The 20,286-nt window shown below is 40.5% G+C and overlaps 1 long non-coding RNA gene across 1 annotated transcript; it reads right to left on the reverse strand.

Moving 5' to 3' along the window:
• Positions 1-578: 578 nt before the first annotated feature.
• On the reverse strand, positions 579-18,888 carry LOC123331628. The gene is made up of 2 exons (XR_006548371.1): positions 18,697-18,888; positions 579-869 (listed from the first exon to the last, which is right to left on the reverse strand). It is a non-coding gene; the product is annotated as an uncharacterized LOC123331628 (long non-coding RNA).
• Between the last annotated feature and the right edge of the window lie 1,398 nt (positions 18,889-20,286).

Genomic DNA, 20,286 nt, shown 5'->3' on the forward strand with positions numbered 1-20,286 from the left:
GGTTAATCCATTATTTCAATTTGTCATCAGTTCAGTTCAGCCGCTCAGTCGTCTCCGACTCTTTGCTACCCCATGAATCGTAGCACGCCAGGCCTCCCTGTCCATCACCAACTCCCGGAGTCCACCCAAACCCATGTCCATTGAGTCGATGATGCCATCCAACCATCTCATCCTCTGTTGTCCCCTTCTCCTCCTGCCCTCAATCTTTTCCAGCATCAGGGTCTTTTCCATTGAGTCAGCTCTTTGCATCAGGTGGCCAAAGTATTGGAGTTTCAGCTTCAACATCAGTCCTCCCAATGAACACCCAGGACTGATCCCCTTTAGGATGGACTGGTTGGATCTCCTTGTAGTCCAAGGACTTTCAAGAGTCTTCTCCAACACCACAATTCATAAGCATCAATTCTTTGGCACTCAGCTTTCTTCAGTTTGTCATCAAGATTATATATCTTCTGCTGGTGACTCCAAAATTACTTTACTAAGGAGGCTTAAAGATACAATCTGGTCAGGAAGAGAGTGCCTAGGGGACTTGACTGGAACTTGAATTTGCATAGCAGACATACTATTTTTATATGCAGTGATTGGGAGGGTGGGTTGGGAAGAGGTTAGCTGTAGCCCCACATACCATCCTTTAAGCCACCACTGTCCTTGACTACAATGGTGATTTCCAACAAATCAAAATTACCATGGCAGTCAGATTTTAAAAAAATACTTATTTTCAGGTCCTACTCCAGACCACTGAGCTAGAATCTCTTGGGTAGAGTCTGAGATTCTAGTGTTTAAGAGTCTCTGCTGGGAAATTCAAGCTGAAGGTATCTTAGCACCTTCTTGGCAAGTAGTAACTTCTTATAAATACAGGGTGTGCATCCAATCTGGAAACATAAGCAAACACATAATAAATGCTTTAATTGCTACTGTATATTACAATATACAATTAAGTGATAATTCTGTTTCCCAACACCTAATGCTGTTAGATTAATTAAAGAAGGAGACCATTAGACTGAGGTGGCTTTCATATCACACCTTAGTACCTTATGTAAGCAAACCAAAACCTAAGGCTGAAATGCATCCAGCTGAAAAAATCAAAACCTAAGGACAACCTATCACAAACAGCCAACTCGGCTTCCCTGCATAAGGCAACCACCTAACACTATAACCAATCAAATCATTTCCTTGCTTAGGTTCCACCTTTTCTCTATAAAACTCTTTCCCTTAACTTCTGTCTGTGAAGTGGTTCCTAACCATTTCTGGTTTGACGTGGCCCAGTTCCAGTCAATTTTTGCTCAAACTTTTAAAATTTTTAGTATGCCTCAGTTTATTGTATAAGACTACAGATAGCTTGGTGTAAAATATGCTCTAGTCAAATTGATTTTGTTGTTATTGTTTAGTTCCTAAGTCATGTCCAACTCTTTGGGACCCCATGAACTGTAGCTGCCAGACTCCTCTGTTCATGGGATGTCCCAGACAACAATAGTGGAGTGGGTTGCCGTTTCCTTCTCCAGGGGATCTTCTCCACCTAGGTATTGAAACCACCTTTTCTGCACTGGCATGAGGATTCCTCACCCCGGAGCCACCGGGAAGCCCAAGGAAGGTTTTATCTTCTGTTATTCATTGTGAAGGACATAAAAGAGGAATGAAATAATGACAAATAATAACAAAAATGTTGAGTTGGCCAAAAAGTTCGTTTGGGTTTTTCCTTACCATTTCGTGGAAAAACCCAAAGAACCCAAATGAAATTTTTGGCCAACCCAGTAATAATAGCTACCATCTACTGAGCACTTAATACGTGTCATGCACTTTATTAAATGCTCTACATGCACTGTTTCATTTATTATTTACCAGACTTACCTTCTGTGGAGACTGTAATCAGGACGAACTTATCCATTATGCTCATTAGGTACAATGCCTAGGACCCACAATGCTTTTAGAGGTCCATGAAAATGTTTAAGTTTCTTTTAGAATCAGAAGGGAAAATAAAGGAATATAATCTTCCCTGGATATTAGTTTTTCTCACAGCCATAAAATGTAATTTATAATATTTTTTATGGAGTAAGCATCCATGAGGGCAAAATGCCTTTGGGCCTCAGAAAGTCATAATGTAGCCCTTGCTATAATCATTCCCACTTAACAAATAAAGAAACTGAGGCTCAATCAAGTGGAGAAATAAAACATGCAGCAGAGCAAGAAATGGTAGAGATAATTTTGGATATAGCTCTGAGGGACTCTACTGATGACACTTTTAAATACTACGCTATACATTAGACAACATTATGTAGCAAGAAGCTCACACCAAATTTGGAAAACAAATTTGTTTAACACTAATCAATTAGAAAATACTTCGGGGAAAGGAAAGAATATAATTAACTGCCCAAATTCAGGGACAGATCCACACTAAGTAGGACCTCAGGCTTTTACAACTTGAAAGATCTTCTTTCAGAAAAAACAGTAAAGTATAAATAAAAGTTAGGCCTACAGTTTTTGGAGGGAACTGTCCCAAGAAGGGAGCCTTCAAATGGAAGCCTCATTTTGTGTGTGTGTGTGTGTGTGTGTGTGTGTGTGTGTGCTTAGTCCCATCAGTCATGTCCGACTCTTTGCTACTCTACAGACTGTATCCTGTCAGGCTCCTCTGCTCATGGAATTCTCCAGACAAGAATACTGGAGTGGGTTGCCATGCCCTCCTCCAGGGGATCTTCCTGACCCAGGGGTTGAACCTGAATCTCTTACATCTCCTGCATGGCAGGCAGGTTCTTTACCACTAGTGCCACCTGGGAAGCCTGGAAGCCCTGTTAGCTTCATGGCAAATCCATCTCATCTAAATGTCCTTGCACCTGAAGAAGGCCAGACAAGGAATGAATCAGCGTCAGCCAGGAATATCAGCAGAGATTTTTAGGAGGAGAGGGACTTTGAAGTGTGGCTGTGATTCATGCTTTTGAACTGTGGTGTTGGAGAAGACTCTTGAGAGTCCCTTGGACTGCAAGGAGGTCCAGCCAGTCCATTCTAAAGGAGATTAGTCCTGGGTGTTCTTTGGAAGGACTGATGCTAAAGCTGAAACTCCAATACTCTGGCCACCTCATGCGGAGAGTTGACTCATTGGAAAAGACTCTGATGCTGGGAGGGATTGGGGGCAGGAGGAGAAGGGGACGACAGAGGATGAGATGGCTGGATGGCATCACCGACTCGATGGACGTGAGTTTGAGTAAACTCTGGGAGTTGGTGATGGACAGGGAGGCCTGGTGTGCTGCAATTCTTGGAGTTGCAAAGAGTCAGACACGAATGAGCGACTGAATTGAACTGAGCTGAGCTGTGATTGGGCACCCTGAGTGTAAAGGCAGTGGGGAGAGTGTGAACACTGTTTGTTCACAGAAGGACAGAAAATACCACCTGCCTGAAACCCACAGTGACACTGGCCAGAGGGGAACCGCTGGGTTTGCTGAGGAAGGCAGTGCCTATTTGAAATGCCAGGATGGAAAGTCTGCTGGCGAATGTTCATACATTCCTTGGTCTTACAGCATTACACAGTGAAACGCATCAAAAAGATGAGAAATAAGGACTTCCCTGGTGTCCAGTGACTAAGACTCTGTGCTTCCAATGCTGGGGTCCCAGGTTCAATCCCTGATCAGGGAACTAGATCCCACATGCTGCAACTAAGAGTTCACATGCTGCGATGAAAGATTCTGCATGGCGCAATAAAGATTGAAGATCCTGCATGTCACAATTAAGATCCAGCACAGCCAAATAAATAAAAATAAATAGTTTTTTAAAAAGAAAAAAAGAGGATGAGAAATCTGGTGCCAAGGGCAGGACTCTTAGGAGGGGTGGAAAGAGGCAAAGAGATCTAACTGAAGGACTATTATGGGTTTATTTTAATGAGTGCCTTATAAATTATGGGTGGCAGAGAAAAGGAAGGAGTGAAATAAGAGAAAGAAAGAGATTAAGAATGAAAAAAGATCAATCAGGCAGATGTGAGGACTAGACAGGGCTAAGACTCTGAAATAATTTTTACATTCTGACCCTGGTCAATTGAAGGAATAGCTCTGGGACTGCCAGAAATGTAGGGGGTGGTTAGATGTGGTTCTAGAGAAGCTAAATCCAGCTATGCCAAAAACTCAAACCAACTGGGCTACATGCATCCCTGGGAGAAGCTGAGTCCTGGGACAGGGAAATATCTTGAAAGAACTTGAAGGGGCTCTGCTGGTGTATTAGCCTTTACAGTCTTTTCCACATACCAACTCCCCATTGGATCAACACATTCTTTCTCCATTATGTTATCAGCATTTAGAACCCCCAGTCAGGTCTTATTCTTCTAACTGACTTAGAAGCATTTTGCTTTTAACATGGCTTTTGTTGAACACTATTATGAGATGAGCTATAATTTCACTCTCAGGGTTTCAGATGAGCTATAATTTAACTCTCAGAATTTCAGCCTATCCTGTGCCTCTCTCCAGGTGAGTGGTCAAGAAAACTAGTCACATTGAAAATAGGAAACATAAAGAGGATAAATATGAGAGGGCATTACCAAGATAATAAAAACAGGGATATGGAATTAGAAAGAGGGTGGAGTCTTCCAATGATTCAAAATACATTGACTGCATACTCGTTCCACGTCAGGCTCTTTGCTTGGAACAAAAGATATTACTGTGAAAGAGATGCAGTGTCTGCTTTGAAGGTGTCTGAGTTTTCAAGGATGGCTGTTCAGGAAAGTGACAGGGTCAGAGAGAGGATTAAAACAGCAAATTCTAGAGGGTAGGGAGCAAGATGATGAATTTAGTCAAATTTGATGTTCTGAAAAATGTATGCTATGTCTAATACACCGTTGCGAACATGGAAATGGTGTTCAGGAGAAAAGGCAAGGCAGGGGATACAAATGTTAGGGTATAGAAACCAGCATAAAGTCAGTGTCAGAGGCAGACATAGAGGATGGAGGGTTGGTTGCTTTTTTTTTTTTTAATATTTATTTATTTGCCTGCACCAGGTAGTAGTTTTGGCAGTTGGGACTTTCAGCCTTTGTTGTGGCACGTGATTAGTTGGGACATGCAAACTCTTATTTGCAGCAAGTGAGATCTAGTTCGCTGACTGAGGATTGAACCTGGACCCCCTGCATTGGGAATGTCAAGTCTTAGCTACTGGGTTACCAGGGAAGTCCCCAGTGGAGGTTTTCAAAAGAATGACAGTTGCTTCAAAAATTAAAGAATGATACAGAATTGGTTAAAAGAAAGGAAAAGTGTTAAACAGTGGTGACTATATCACAGACAAGTTAGCCAAACTTGGAGGAGGATCAACATCAGATCTTGCTTTTTGAGATAGAAATTTCGCTGTAAGTACTTCTTTACCAACATCCTCAAATGGTGATACATAGATTGTGTAATTCCTCATTTCTAAACATTACCCCATGAATTATTTAGCTATAGTTTCTAAGTATATATGGGGTTGTATTGGTCATGATAGATATATGATAGATATAGCTATAGATATACAGATTTGACTAGAGAGAAATTTAACACAGAGAATTGATTCCATGGTGGCCACAGACTGAGAAGGCAACTGGGGACACTGAGGCAATCCAGAGATTAGCAACAGCAGGAATTCATTACCAATTCTATGTCTGCGGGGACAACAGAAGGAGGTGGCTTCACCCAAGCTTAAAGCAGAACCCATCTGGAGTGAGTTAGAGCCAAAGAGGGGACTGCCCAACAGAAGCTGGGAGCCAAGAGAGACAATCCAGAGGAACCAAGAAACATCCTTTTCCCTTTCTTCCTGCTAATCTAGGTCAGTGCTATCAGTGCCTTCCGCTATCAGAGCCCAAGGAAGCCTGGGAATTGTAGTTCCCTTTCATAGGGGGAAGAGTAAAGGGAAAACAGCGAGGAAGTGATCTTTTTGTTATTGATTTGTAAATTTATTATATGGTGATCAAAGATTGTAGTCTATTTGATAATAATTATTTGTTCTTTATTGAAACTCATTTTGAGGCCTATGACATAGGTTTCGTAAATGTTCCAAGTTTTATTGAAGCGTATGTATTCTCTATTTTGTTTGGGCGCAGTGCTCCACAAAGGTCTGTCAGACTTGGTTTGTTAGTTGTGTTGCCCACACCATAAAGATATTAATACATCTTTATCCATACAGCTATTCTGATGGTATGAAGTCAGTTTTTGAAATAAGTTTGTCAAAAATCTTTCATTATGATCATCAGATCAGATCAGATCAGATCAGTCGCTCAGTCGTGTCCGACTCTTTGCGACCCCATGAATCGCAGCACGCCAGGCCTCCCTGTCCATAACCAACTCCTGGAGTTCACTGAGACTCACGTCCATCGAGTCAGTGATGCCATCCAGCCATCTCATTCTCTGTCATCCCCTTCTCCTCTTGCCCCCAATCCCTCCCAGCATCAGAGTCTTTTCCAATGAGTCAACTTTTCACATGAGGTGCCCAAAGTACTGGAGTTTCAGCTTTAGCATCATTCCTTCCAAAGAAATCCCAGGGCTGATCTCCTTCAGAATGGACTGGTTGGATCTCCTTGCAGTCCAAGGGACCCTTAAGAGTCTTCTCCAACACCACAGTTCAAAAGCATTAATTCTTTGGCACTCAGCCTTCTTCACAGTCCAACTCTCACATCCATACATGACCACATGAAAAACCATAACCTTGACTAGATGAACCTTTAAATTCACATGCCAGTTATATGAAAAATAAGGAACATGAATGGAAATAGTTGGAAGGCTGGTACACCAGGCCAGGTGAGAAATGATGGTAGCTTAGCCTAAGATGGTAAGAACATAGAGAGAAAGAGAAAGAGAAATTAATGGTGATTTCTAGGTTTCTGGCTTGGGAAACTGGGGTGAATGAGGGTACAGTTCACATATATGGACTGCCATTGACCAGGGATTTTTGCTTGAGCAAATTACATAAATTCTCTGGACTCAGTTTTCTTATTTATAAAAATGGGTATAATAGATTTTATTTCATAGGGTTATTGTGATGGTAAAAAGAGTTAATATATGAAATGTATTTAGCACCTAGCTAAATAAATATTCTATATAAGCTTTTATTATTATCAACTAATGTATGGTTAAACAAGTGAAGGAATGGGTTTAAGGTGGGAAATCAAGATTTCCTATTGAAGCTCATTATGTTTGAGTTGTTTTGTCAGTTACCTTTTAAAAAAATACTTATTTTTATTTATTTAGTTAGTTGCACTGTCTTGGTTATGACATGTAGGATCGTAGATCTTGGTTGCGGCATGAGAGCCCTTAGTTGTGGCATGCAAGATCTAGTTCTGTGACCACGGATCAAACCTGGGCCCCATGCTTTGGAAGTGTGGAGTCTTAGCTACTGGATACCAGGCAAGTCCCTGTAAGTTACCTTTTAGTAAAGAGAGTCTGAGTAATCTTGGCAAACACTGCTTAGGAATGAAAGAGGACAGAAGTGAGAAAAAGACCACTGTAAGGTCCAAGGCCACCTACAAGAGGTGGCAGAATCAAGGAAAGGAGAGTAGACAATAGCTTCAGGAGCAAATAAGGGTCACTTCAGAATGAGATGGAATAACTGAATAACAGCCCACATGTGCTTTCTGCTTATTTTTGTTTTGCAGTGCTACAGTGTGTTGTTGTCTGGCTTGGTTCTAGCTAAGGAAGCCAGTCATCCTGAAAAGACTGCAGAAGAGCAGAGCGTTGGGGGGGGGGTGGGGCGGGGAGGGGAATGATTGCAATTAACAGAGCAACATTAATTTACCTCGTGTGTGATTTATCATAAGATTAGCAAATAGGTTACTCTAGCAACAGGTTGTTGAGAAGCCTGTAGTAAACTTGTGATACAACTGGAAAAAGTAATTAACCTGACACATATTCATGAACATGTTTATTTCTGGCTTTGAGCTACTATGTGGAATAAAAATGGAAATTATGAATTCCATAGTATGCACTGCCTTGGCAGATTTTAGTGTGTGATTATGCATGACCACACCTCTCCCACAAGTTTGCACAGGCTTAGGAATTTTCTTATTAAGGTTGTTACACAATTTGCAATTTAGCAAGGGCATAGAAATGAATGGAAATAGTATTTCCAAGCATATTCATCTTTATTTATAATTATGTGTCCCCCTTCATTGGGTTAGTGCCGAATTATTTTTTTCTTGTCTGTAGTGCTAAGAAGGGGAGAAGGAAATGGCAACCCACTCCAGTGTTCTTGCCTGGAGAAACCCAGGGACGGGGGAGCCTGGTGGGCTGCCGACTCTGGGGTCACACAGAGTTGGACACGACTGAAGCGACTTAGCAGCAGCAGCAGCAGTGTTAAGAAGGAGAGCTTTGCTTTAAGCTTATTGTAATTGAAGTCATCTTTCATATATCAGATTTAGATTGATCTCACATAAATTATAAGCTATATTCAATAACAAAGCCATTATCACATTTCACATAAATAGAAAATAAAAAGCAAGTTCTGTGTGAAGAGAGGAGATTTAACATGTACTTTGACTCTCTTGCCCTTCTGTTAGTGGGCTAACACAACCAGTGAAGGGATATTTTAAGGCTTAAATCCAATACATGGAGAGCTGGAAAAGGGATCATTTTGGAAGTTGGATAGCAGATGAATACATAGGGATAGAATAAAAAGAGCTGAGAAAGTTGAATTCAATCAAACAATAGAGAATACTAAGAAGTAATCTGATTTACAGAGAATCAAAGACTTAGAAACTAGGATTTCCCTGCAAGTCCAGTGGTTAAGACTCTGGGCTTCCACTGCAGGGGGCACAGATTCCACCCCTGGTTGGGGAACTAAGATCTCACATGCCACAAAGTGCAACCAAAAAGGGGGGGGTAGGGGGAGCTCATCTATTCACTCATTGAACCCTCACTGTGGGCCATCATGTGCCAGGCACCGAGGACACACAATAGTTGGGATGACCTCATCCATTTTCTTGAACAGCTTAAAACCTCAGGAAGAAGAAGGTTGGGGTGGGGGATGCTGCAGTAGTTGGGGATGCCTTCTTGGAAGACAAAGTAGCTTTTGCAAACCTGTCAAGAAGAGAATAAGCAGGAGTAAAGGAGGAATACAGAAACTGCTCCTTCCTTAACTGGCAGAGTGATGGTTTATCTTTAGAATGAAATAAAATAGATGGTCTGCATGGAAGAATATCAGTGCATTGAGGGCGAGAGAGCAGGACTATCAACAGGGGAATAAATGAATGTATGCATATTTGCTTTGGAGACATGTGATGTCTCCATGTGATAACGTGATCTTTCTCAGTTCCGAGTCCAGGACACTGAAAGCTAGATCTTCACCCTCCTGGCAGGACACCGAAAGAGTCTTCTCTGGGAATATGGCCAGTCCGTGATGAAAGCCATGACATTGGAAAGGTACTGACATCAGAAATTTCCCCAACAGACAGCCCACCCTGATGCTCATATAGGAAAACTCACATCAGACTAGCTCATCTTTCACATCCTCATAGCTTTCAGTCAATATTTTAGTATCGCACACTTAAATATTGTCAAGTACAAAGACTATGTATGAGAAATCTGAGGAAAGCTAACCTGGAAGATAGAAAATAAAATAAAGGGAAAAAAATAATGTTGAAAAATTAAAGACACTATAAAGGTCAAAAACATCACAAAGTGAAATGACTGTTAACTATGAAAAAGAACAGAATTCTCAGTTCAGTTCAGTTGCTCAGTTGTCTCCTACTCTTTGCAACCCCATGGACTTCAGCATGCCAGGCTTCCCTGTCCATCACCAACTCCCGTAGCCTACTCAAACTCACGTCCATCATGTCGGTGATGCCATCCAACCACCTCATCCTCTGTCATCCCCTTCTCCTCACACCTTCAATCTTTCCCAGCATCAGGGTCTTTTCCAATGAGTTGGTTCTTTGCAATCAGGAGGCCAAAATATTGGAGTTTCAGCTTCAGCATCAGTCCTTCCAATGAATATTCATGACTGATTTCCTTTAGGATTGGCAGGTTGGATCTCCTTGCAGTCCAAGGTACTCTCAAGAGTCTTCTCCAACACCAAAGTTCAAAAGCATCAGTTCTTCTATGCTCAGCTTTCTTTATAGTCCAACTCTCACATCCAGACCTGACTACTGGAAAAACCATAGTTTTGACTAGATGGACCTTTGTTGGTAAAGTAATGTCTCTGCTTTTCAATATGCTGTCTAGGTTGGTCATAGCTTTTCTTCCAAGGAGTAAGCGACTTTTTAAGTTCATGGCTGCAGGCACCAACTGCAGTGATCTTAGAGCCCCCCCCCCCCAAAATAAAGTCTGCCACTGTTTCCACTGTTTCCCCATCTATTTGCCATGAAGTGATGGGACCACATGCCATGATCTTAGTTTTCTTAAGGTTGTGTTTTAAGCCAACTTTTTCACTCTCCTATTTCACTTTCATCAAGAGGCTCTTTAGTTCTTCTTCGCTTTCTGTTCTAACGGTGGTATCATCTGCATATCTGAGGTTATTGATATTTCTCCCAGCAATCTTGATTCCAGCTTGTGCTTCATCTGGCCTGGCATTTCTCATGATTTACTCTGCATATATGTTAAATAAACAGGATGACAATATACAGCCTTGATGTACTCCTTTCCCGATTTGGAACCAGTCTGTTGTTCCTTGTCCAGTTCTAACTGTTGCTTCTTGATCTGCATACAGATTTCTCAGGAGGCAGGTCAGGTGGTCTGGTATTCCCATCTCTTGAAGAATTTTCCACAGTTTGTTGTGTTCATAGTCAAAGGCTTTGGCATAGTCAATAAAGCAGTAGATTTTTTTGGGAAATCTCTTGCTTTTTCGATGATCCAACAGATGTTGGCAATTTGATCTCTGGTTCCTCTGCATTTTCTAAATCCAGCTTGAACATCTGGAAGTTCATGGTTCATGTACTGTTAAGGCCTGGCTTGGAGAATTTTGAGCATTACTTTGCTAGCATGTGAGATGAGTGCAGTTGTGTGGTAGTTTAAACATTCTTTGGCATTGCCTTTTTTGGATTGGAATGAAAACTGACCTTTTCCAGTCCTGTGGCCATTGCTGAGTATTCCAGATTTGCCGGCATATTGAGTGCAGCACTTTCACAGCATCATCTATTAGGATTTGACATAGCTCAACCAGAATTCCATCACCTCCACTAGCTTTGTCCGTAGCGATACTTCCTAAGGCCCATTGACTTCGCATTCCAGGATGTCTGGCTCTAGGTGAGTGATCACACCATTATGGTTATCTGGGTCATGAAGATCTTTTTTTGTATAGCTCTGTGTATTCTTGCCACTTTTTATTAATATCTTCTGCCTCTGTTAGGTCCACACCATTTCTGTCCCAAATAAATAAACAGAATTCTACCCCCCCATAAATAAACAAACAAGTAAATAAGTGGAATGCTCCAAAAACACAGTGAATGTCTTAGAAATTAAATACAGTAACAGAAATAAAAATGTTTGATAGAAAGTTTAAAATATAAAGTGAAGGAATTTTATCAGCAAAAAGAAAAGAAGACAGAAAATAGATTTAAAAAAAACTCTAAGACAATTAAGAAACTGATCATGGAAAAATTAGCATTAAAAAAGAGAGGAAAAATAAGAGCAGATGGAGAAGAGAGATAGGTAATAATGTGAATTTCCAGACTGAAAAATTTACCAAGTGAAAACAGATTCATGCTAGTACAACATTGTGAAATTTCACATTTAGGGCAAGGAGAAGATCCTGCAAGACTGTAAAGAGGAAAAAAAGTCCAGATCATACACATAGGATCAGCAATCAGTGAGAACAGAAATGTTCCCCCAAACATGGATAAAGGCAATTGTTCTATAGTCATGATAACAAGTGGCCATTAAAATGGTTTTAAATTCTAAATCAATCAAATGCCCCTCCTCCCCCCGCCCTTGAAGAATATGCCTTTGAAAACCAACCAATCAGCATGAGTTGCTCACTTCTGATCATTGGCCCATCAGGGATGGACTCACTCCAATAAACACACCCAAGGAACTGTGATTCTGCAGATGACGGCAAGCCACTGAAGCCTCTGAAAATCCACCAGTCCCTGAACTCTGTGCTTTCCCAAAACCCCAGACAAGCTTAGCAGTCTGCTTTGCTTGGAGAAATCATGCCTGACCAACATAGCTCTCCTGTACCATAGCAAGCAGTATATCCGGCGTTACTCTTTTATTTCAGATATTGAGTGGTGATCTCATCGGCCTTTGACATAGATTTTTAATTTCTGAACAGGAGCACCTGAAGCTACAAAGCAATAGAGGGAGACTTTCAAAATTCTTAAGGAAAATAATTAACAACTTGGCTCAGTGGTAAAGAATCCATCTGCCAATGCAGGAGATATGAGTTTGATTCCTGGGTTGGGAAAATCTCTTGGAGGAGGAAATTTCAACCCACTCCAGTATTCTTGCCTGGAAAATTCCATGGACTGAGGAGTCCATGGGGTCATAAAGAGCTAGACACAACTGAGCATGCATGCAGAGTTCTACATCCAGCCAAATTATCATTTAAATTATAATTCTTTCCTCATCCAGAAGGTAAGCCTTACTTTTAATATGGCACCAGAACTCCAACAGCCCAAAGCACAAGATCTTTTCCAACTACTATGTCATGTTTACTAACATTTCACTGGCCAAGGAGAATCACATGGTCAAGTTAGGAATCAAAGTAGAAAATGTACTTAAAGTTGCAAAGCAAGGAACATGGGCTATTAGAAAGGGAATTGTTGGACGTTTCTGTTAGCAATCTACTACAGAGTTTAGCAGAAGTTTCCAGGAGAAAATTCTCTAAGAAGATGAAACTAGTAAAATGTAACTGATGTGTCTGAACACATTAAGGGAAAATTTAGAAAGCTGTTAAAGATTTTGGTATTGAATTCATAACAAATAAAAAGATAATTAAGGAGAGAAAAAAATACAGGCCATTATTAACTCTGAGGATAACAGAATGTTGTTAGCAAATAAAACTAACCACAATTTGCAACAGATTTAGTGTTAATTAGTGTTTAATTGGTCATAAATCAGCTGGTTAATACAAATGAAAATTACAATTTGACCAGACTTCCCTGGTGGTCCAATGGCTAAGACTCTGTACTCCTAATGCAAAGGGCATGGGTTCGATACCTGGTTGGGAAACCAATACTCCCACATGCCACGCCATGCAGCCAAAAAGAAAAAAAAAAATTTACCAAATTGTGAGAAAAATGAGTACAAAAAGTGGGTACAAGTAGTGGGGCAGGAAGGATAAAAGAGTGCTGAGTCCTACTCTTCCATTCTTCTTCTTGAATGGAAAATCAAGAGATCATATCTAAAACTGGAAAGTCAAGAAAGAGCAATGCAAAAATGTTATCTAGAAAAATGGAGGCAAATACCAAAATAATCAGGTGAAACTGGTGCCTCTGGGAAGGAGGAAATGATATGTGAGGGGACCTCCTGTGTTCCACAAAAAGTCACAAAGAAATATTTGTCTTTAAAATTATGTGTATGTTCACTTAAGTACAAATAAAAACTGAAAGAAAAAAGAGAAGAAAGTGATAAGTATCTTTAATCCAGACTGATATGTAATAATCTCCGTCTAATATCAAGTGACAAAAACTAAAATGTGGAGTAGTTTGTATACTAAGCTATTGTTTGCATTTTAAAAACAGAGGCAGAGGTGTCCTCAGTGGCTCAATGGTAAAGGATCCACCTGCCAGTGCAGAAGACGTGGGATCGATTCCCAGTTTGGGAAGATCCCACATGCCTTGGAAAAACTAAGCCCATGCACCACAACTATTGAGCCTGTACTCTAAGGCCCGGGTATCACAACCACTGAGCCCATGTGCCACAGCTACTGAAGCTGTGTGCCCTAGAGCATGCTCAGCAACAAGAGAAACCACCACGATAAGAAGCCTATGCACTGTAACTAGAGGAGCCCCTGCTTGCACAACTAGAAAAAAAGCCCGCAAAGCAAAAAAGACCCAGCACAGTTAAAAAAAAAAAAAAGTAAAAAATAAGTAAATAAAATTATTTTTTATACATAGGTAAATTTTTAAAAAATGGAGTGGGGATTTCCCTGGTGATCCAGTGTTTAAGACTTCACCTTCCAATGCAAGGGACAAGGGTTTAATCCTTGGTCAGGGAACTAAGACTCCACATAACTCTTGGCCAGAAAACCAAAAAACATAAAATGAAGCAATATTGTAACAAATTCAATGAAGACTTTAAAAATGGTCAACATAAAAAAAAAACTGAAAAAAAAAAAAAAAGAGGGAGTGGAAACTATAAATATACACTTGTGTTGCACAGAATGGGCTTCCCAGGTGGTTTAGTGGTAAAAAGTCTGCCTATCCATGTGGAAGACACAGAAGACATGAGTTCTATCCCTGGATAAGGAATATCCAGGGATAGAGGAGGAAATGGCAACCTACTCCAGTATTCTTGCCTAGAAAATTTTATGGACAGTAAAGCCTGGTGGGCTATATTCCATGGGGTTGCAAAGAATCAGACATGACTGAGCATGCATACACGCACTCATTGCTCAGAATAATTCATCAGAAAGCTCTGTTGAGTCTATCCTCAAAATAAATTCCAGTCCCAACCATTCCTCCCCTTCCATCATTCTCATCCTCAGGAGAGCCATCACCTCTTGCCTAGATGAGGCTAGCAATCTTCTTGTTACTTCACTGGCTTCACTGCCTCCAACCTTCAATCTAATCCCCACACAGCAGCCTAAGGTATCCAGTTAAAAGGAATATTAAATGACATCATCCCCCCACCCCCCACTCTCTCCCTGTTCAAAACCTTTAAAGTGTTTTGTTTTGTTTTTTTTAATCAAGTTGAGTAAAACCATATTCCTCTCCAGGTCTCCACAATCCCCTATGATCTGGTTCTGACCTCATCTTATTCTAGCTCATTCTTACTTCAACACATGGTCCCTTTGCCTAGAGTGCTTTTCCCAGAGACTGAGTCTGGCCTGTCACCCAGATCTCTGCTCAGATGTCACCTCCTCATAGGGACCTTTCCTCGTCCTTGTCTCTGTCTCCTCCTTCCCTACTCCCCATCTACCTATAATGTCTGTCACCTTACCCTGATTTATTTTTCTTCATCGCACTGATCACCTTTTGACATTTAGTTACATATTGAATGTTTAGTTGTTTACTAGCTGTCTCTCCCGATAGCATGTGGAGTCCCATTAGGGAAGACCCCAAGCACCTAAAACAGGGCCTGGTGCAGAGTGTGTGTGCCTAGTCACTCAGCTGTGTCTGACTGTTCGAGACCCCATGGGCTAGGGACCACCAGGCTCTTCTGGCCATGGGATTCTCTAGGCCAGAATCTGGAGTGGGTTGCCATTTCCTTCTCCGGGGGATCTTCCCAATCCAGGGACCGAACCCTTGCCTCCTGCACTGGCAGGAGGATTCTTTACCACTGAGTCAACTGGGAAGCCCCTGGGGCATAGTAGCTATTAATAAATTTCCTTTGAATAAATTAACTACAATGAAAAAATACAGGAGAACCCCCCCCCCCCCGCCCTTGCCCCGCTGGCCAAATTTTTATCATGAATGCTTTGCGGAAGGCAACTGGGAACTTGGGTGTCAGGGGTGGGAGAACAAGAGAGAATTATTTTCCACTTGCCTAGGTCCCATGATCTTTAATTCCTCCAGCACCCAGAGTCCAGACTGCACCCCAAGGTGGTGCTATAGAGCACCCAGAGTCCAGACAGCATCACCATGGTGATGCTCTAGAGTGAAGAAGGGAAATGTGAGAACATCTATTTAGGTTTATTTTTTTCCTAAAAGAAAGAAGGTATTATTAACATTCAATTCATCTACTTTGAGTCCATGTATAAAATTTATAAATTATATTTTGAATTTCATGTTCAACATGTTTTTGCTGACTAGGATATGAAATTTAAAAGTTTGGTCTATAAGTTGGATCACAAACCAATGACCTTTAGGTCTTAGATAAATTGGACATGTTTGATGTGTCCCATTCTGTTTAAAAGTATACGAATCAACATTAAAATCCAGAAATTTCACAGAAAATCTCAGGCGTGTGGGTTGTTTGAGAAACCAGAGTTGTTGGCAGTGCTGGTCCTTTGATGACTGAGGGCCACATGGGCGCAGCCCCATTTAAAAATGCAAGTGGATCCTGGCTCACTGAGGTTTTCTCTGTCAGCTTCCTGTAGGTTCTCAGATTCAGCTCATCTCACTCCCTGCAGGCATTTTACTTTAAGACCCTTTTCTGAATCTTTTTCTCAGTTTCAGGCAAAGCATTTTTATCTGATAGCAGTGAAAGTGCTGAAATTTGCTAATAATCAACTTAAAACAAATAAAAGAGACTGTGTTTAGACCTATCCCTATATTCACATGACACTTAACCCTTTCCATCTGCTGAGTAACAGGGGGAAGAGCAGGTGTTGGCACAACCATGATTAATAAGAGATTGTGTCCCTATGAATCATGGTGCCTGGGATTTGTCCCAGCTGAGAGCAGACTGAGAGCCACTTCTCTGTAGCCCACAATTTCCTAATTATATACAGTCCTTCATTGTTATATGTTATACAGCCCCATAGAAACTTCTTGTAAGAACTACTGAGTGTGTAGAACTCCTGAGTTCCTCAGAGCATCAAGTACTGAAGATATTTAATAAAGGTTTGTTGGTTAAGTGATTAACATTAAAAAAGTGGATACTGCCAGTTTTTATAACTTATATCACCACAGTTTACATAGTTAAATATATAGAGATAGTAAATGAAGAGTACATACACACACATGCACAAACACACATTTAAGAAAAGCTAGAAGGAAGAATGTTTTAGTTTTGTTTTCCTGTAGTGCCCAGGGAAGTGCCATTGCTATAACAATCAGATAAATGGATGGATACATGAATGAATGAAGTTCACAATACCACCTTCATCATAATCACAGATACTATTTACTAAGTATTCTCTGTGGACTGGCCACATGAGCTAAGTCCTCAACATAATTTTCTCATTTAATTCTCTCAATCATTACTATGGCCATCTTTTTAATATTACAAATTTAAAATATAAGGCTTGGAAAAATGAAATAAGTAGTCCAGAGCCACATAACTATTAAATGGCAGATTCAGGATTCAAGCCCAGGGTGTCCCAAAGCCAGTGGTCTTTACTAAGAAATACCGAAAACAAACAAAACCCACTGGATGAGAAGTTGAAATTTCTCCAATAAAATATTCTCATACAATGACATGGCTGTCACTGAAAATAAACTCTAAAGTCAGCATATTCTGCAAAAGCAGAAGTTAAACATGTATTTAGTCAAATTAATAAACGGGGAGAAAAAAAGGACATTCAGTTTAGAGCTCAGAATAAGTACATGACCAAGGGAAGCTGAAACCTTGAAAAACAGTCAGTCAATCAGTTCAGTCGCTCAGTCGTGTCCGACTCTTTGCGACCCCATGTATTGCAGCACACCAGGCCTCCCTGTCCATCACCAACTCCCTGAAAAACAGTAGACGATTGTAAATTACTTTTTACAATAGCGGGAAGCTGCTTTTCAGCCATGACTTCTATTTATTGTAGATAAGAAGTAGTGACTGAATCGTTTTTTTTTTAATGTAAAATCAAAACTCCAGTTTTCATTCATCCAACGGGAACATTTCCTTCATGACAAAGGCCCTATTGAGCTGAAGAGATCTTAAACAGTTTGAAGGCTTAGGCTCCACACCCAAGGAGTTTACCATGTGCTAGAGATGCTGAGGTGTCTACATGCAACTGGAAAAGAACACTTGGTTAAGTGAGGCCCAAGCTGGAAGGTCTTGCCAGCCAGGCAGATAATGCTGGACTGTCACTTGGGAGCAAAGGGTTAAGAGGCCACTCTCTGCCCAGGCTGCATGTAACACCACACTCTGTTTGTTCACTGCAGAGAAAAAGAGATGTGGTAACCAGAGTCCTTCATGAGATAAGATAAAAGCTTTAAGTAAATTAATCGGAATTGTTCTGAACATAAGATAAGGGGTTTAGATGACTGAGGGTGAGGCAGACTAAGAAGAGATATACATATTTCTCCAGCAGGAAAGTGTTACACAGTTCAAGGCAGCTTGCTTAATAGAAAGGAAAATATGCAACTTTTCTTTAGATGGAAAGTTGAGTGTCTGCTGTGTGTGTGTACATGTGCGAGTGCAGAATTATAAATGAACAATTAAAAACTTCTAAGCTGGTTGGTAGACCATTCATGGGGTGATGTAAAAGAGATTTTGAGTTTACTTTAAAAATTTTTCTCTCTAATAGAACAAATAATGCACAAATATACTTTCCTTGCAAAAATTATAAAAGTTACAGGTCAAAATAAACTCCCCTTTGGCTATCTCTCAGTTATACCCTATTCTGAATCCCAACACCTCCTCAAACGATCTTCTGAAATTTGAAGTGCAAGTACCTGTGGTATTTGAGAATAATGACAAAAAAGGAGAAAAATATTTCAGTAATAACACTAATTTCCTCTTTATTAAGTAGGTGCTATGCTAGAATTCCATGGACTATACGGTCCATGGGGTAGCAAAAAGTAGGACACAACCGAGTTACTTTCACTTTCTTTCTTTCATGCTAGATAGTCACCAAATCATTAGATCATTTAGCAAATGTTTTGTGAGCAACTAAATGCCAAGGACTAGGAATACAATAATGACCTCAAAGAACTTGCAACTACCTCCTAACTTGGTGTCCTTCTACTATATACTGATAAAGAAAGCAAGACTGAGAGCTTAAGCAACTTACCCAAGGCTGCTGTGAGATAAGTGGTAATACTGTGGTTCAAAGCCTGGACTGTACCTCTTCAAAGGCTCACTTTCTTTCTTCCTCTACCGCTCAACTGTTTTCAAACTGTTTATTTTAAAACAATAGTCTTGGGCTTCCTTGGTGGCTCAGTGGTAAAGAATTTGCTTGTCGATGCAGGAGATTCAGGTTCTATCCCTGGTTTGGGAAGATCCCTGGAGAAGGAAATGACAATCCACTCCAGTGTTCTTGCCTGGGAAATCCCATGGACAGAGAAACCTGGCAGGCTACAGTCCATGGGGTTATAAAAGTTGGACATGACTTAGTGACTCAATCACCACCACCACCCTAAAAGTTCAAGTTGTGCAAGGTCATCAGGGCTAGTGAATTCCAAACCTGAAAGTGCCTGGGAATCACAAATTCCTGTCCCTCTCCCAATATTAAGAGCCCTAACTAAATAGTACTGGTGTTCCCATAAGAACAAATTAGAACACAGTTACAGAGAGGGAAGACTATGTGAGGAAACAGGAAGAAGATTGCCACCAACCCAAAGACAGGCCTCAGAAGAAATAAGTCCTCCTAATACCCTGATTTGGAATTTCCAACCTCCAGAATTGTGAGAAAATTAATTTCTGTTGTTTAAACCACCCAGTCATGGTACTTTGTTATAGCAGTCCTAGAAAATTAACACAGGCACTATCTGGTATTATTTGCCCTTTGAATGCAGGAGAATTAATGATTCTGTAAGAGAAGAATGAGATCAAAGGGGTCAATAAAAATAAAAACAAGAAGATGACTTTCACTTTCATCAAATTCAATTTCAGGAAATGGTGAAGATAACAATAAATGAATGATAAAAAGTGGACAACGGCCAAAACAAACCTTTGTTGAGGAAAGAGTACCAAGATTTCTTACTCTAACAGAGATGCCTGTGTTTTCAGTCAGTGGAGGAGAAAACTTCCTGAGTTCAATGACAAAGAGGTGAGGAAAGGCTTCCATGGAAGACATGGAGGTAAAGCACAAAGGAATTGAGAAGCATCATGCAAGTATGTAAAATATTCAAGAAGGAAGAATATAGGAAAAGAAATAAATGTGAGTTCTGAGATTAAAGGAAGTAAAACATTAAGAATTTAAGGAAGTAAAAGGAGTTCGAAAGAAGCCTAGAAAAGCTAAAAATAAACCATATATGTGGGCCAAGTGTTATGTAAACCGGAAACAGGTCACTGAGATAGCAGTAGATCACTCAAGGTTACAGGCACAGTTTATAGGTATCAGAGAGGAAAGATTTAGGGTATAATTTTAAAACAAGAAGTAAAGTAATATGTGAAGAAAGACTGGGTTTGGTCATCTACTTTTTCATGTTTCCTGGAGCCACTGAGTCAATAATTTCCCCATTTTGTGTCAAGTTTGAAACCAACCAAAATAATAAAATAGCTATGAATGGAGGGAAGAAAAGTGATACATTTCTTTTTTGCTATGTTGAACAGATTAGACATAATTTACTCACAATAGACCTTATGGGCAAGCCAGTCATCGCACAGATCCATTTGGGAAAACCTGCCATGTTCTACCATGCTGCTGCTGCTGCTAAGT

The sequence above is a fragment of the Bubalus bubalis genome, chromosome 2 (genome assembly GCF_019923935.1).
Source record: "Bubalus bubalis isolate 160015118507 breed Murrah chromosome 2, NDDB_SH_1, whole genome shotgun sequence".
Taxonomy (NCBI): domain Eukaryota; kingdom Metazoa; phylum Chordata; class Mammalia; order Artiodactyla; family Bovidae; genus Bubalus; species Bubalus bubalis.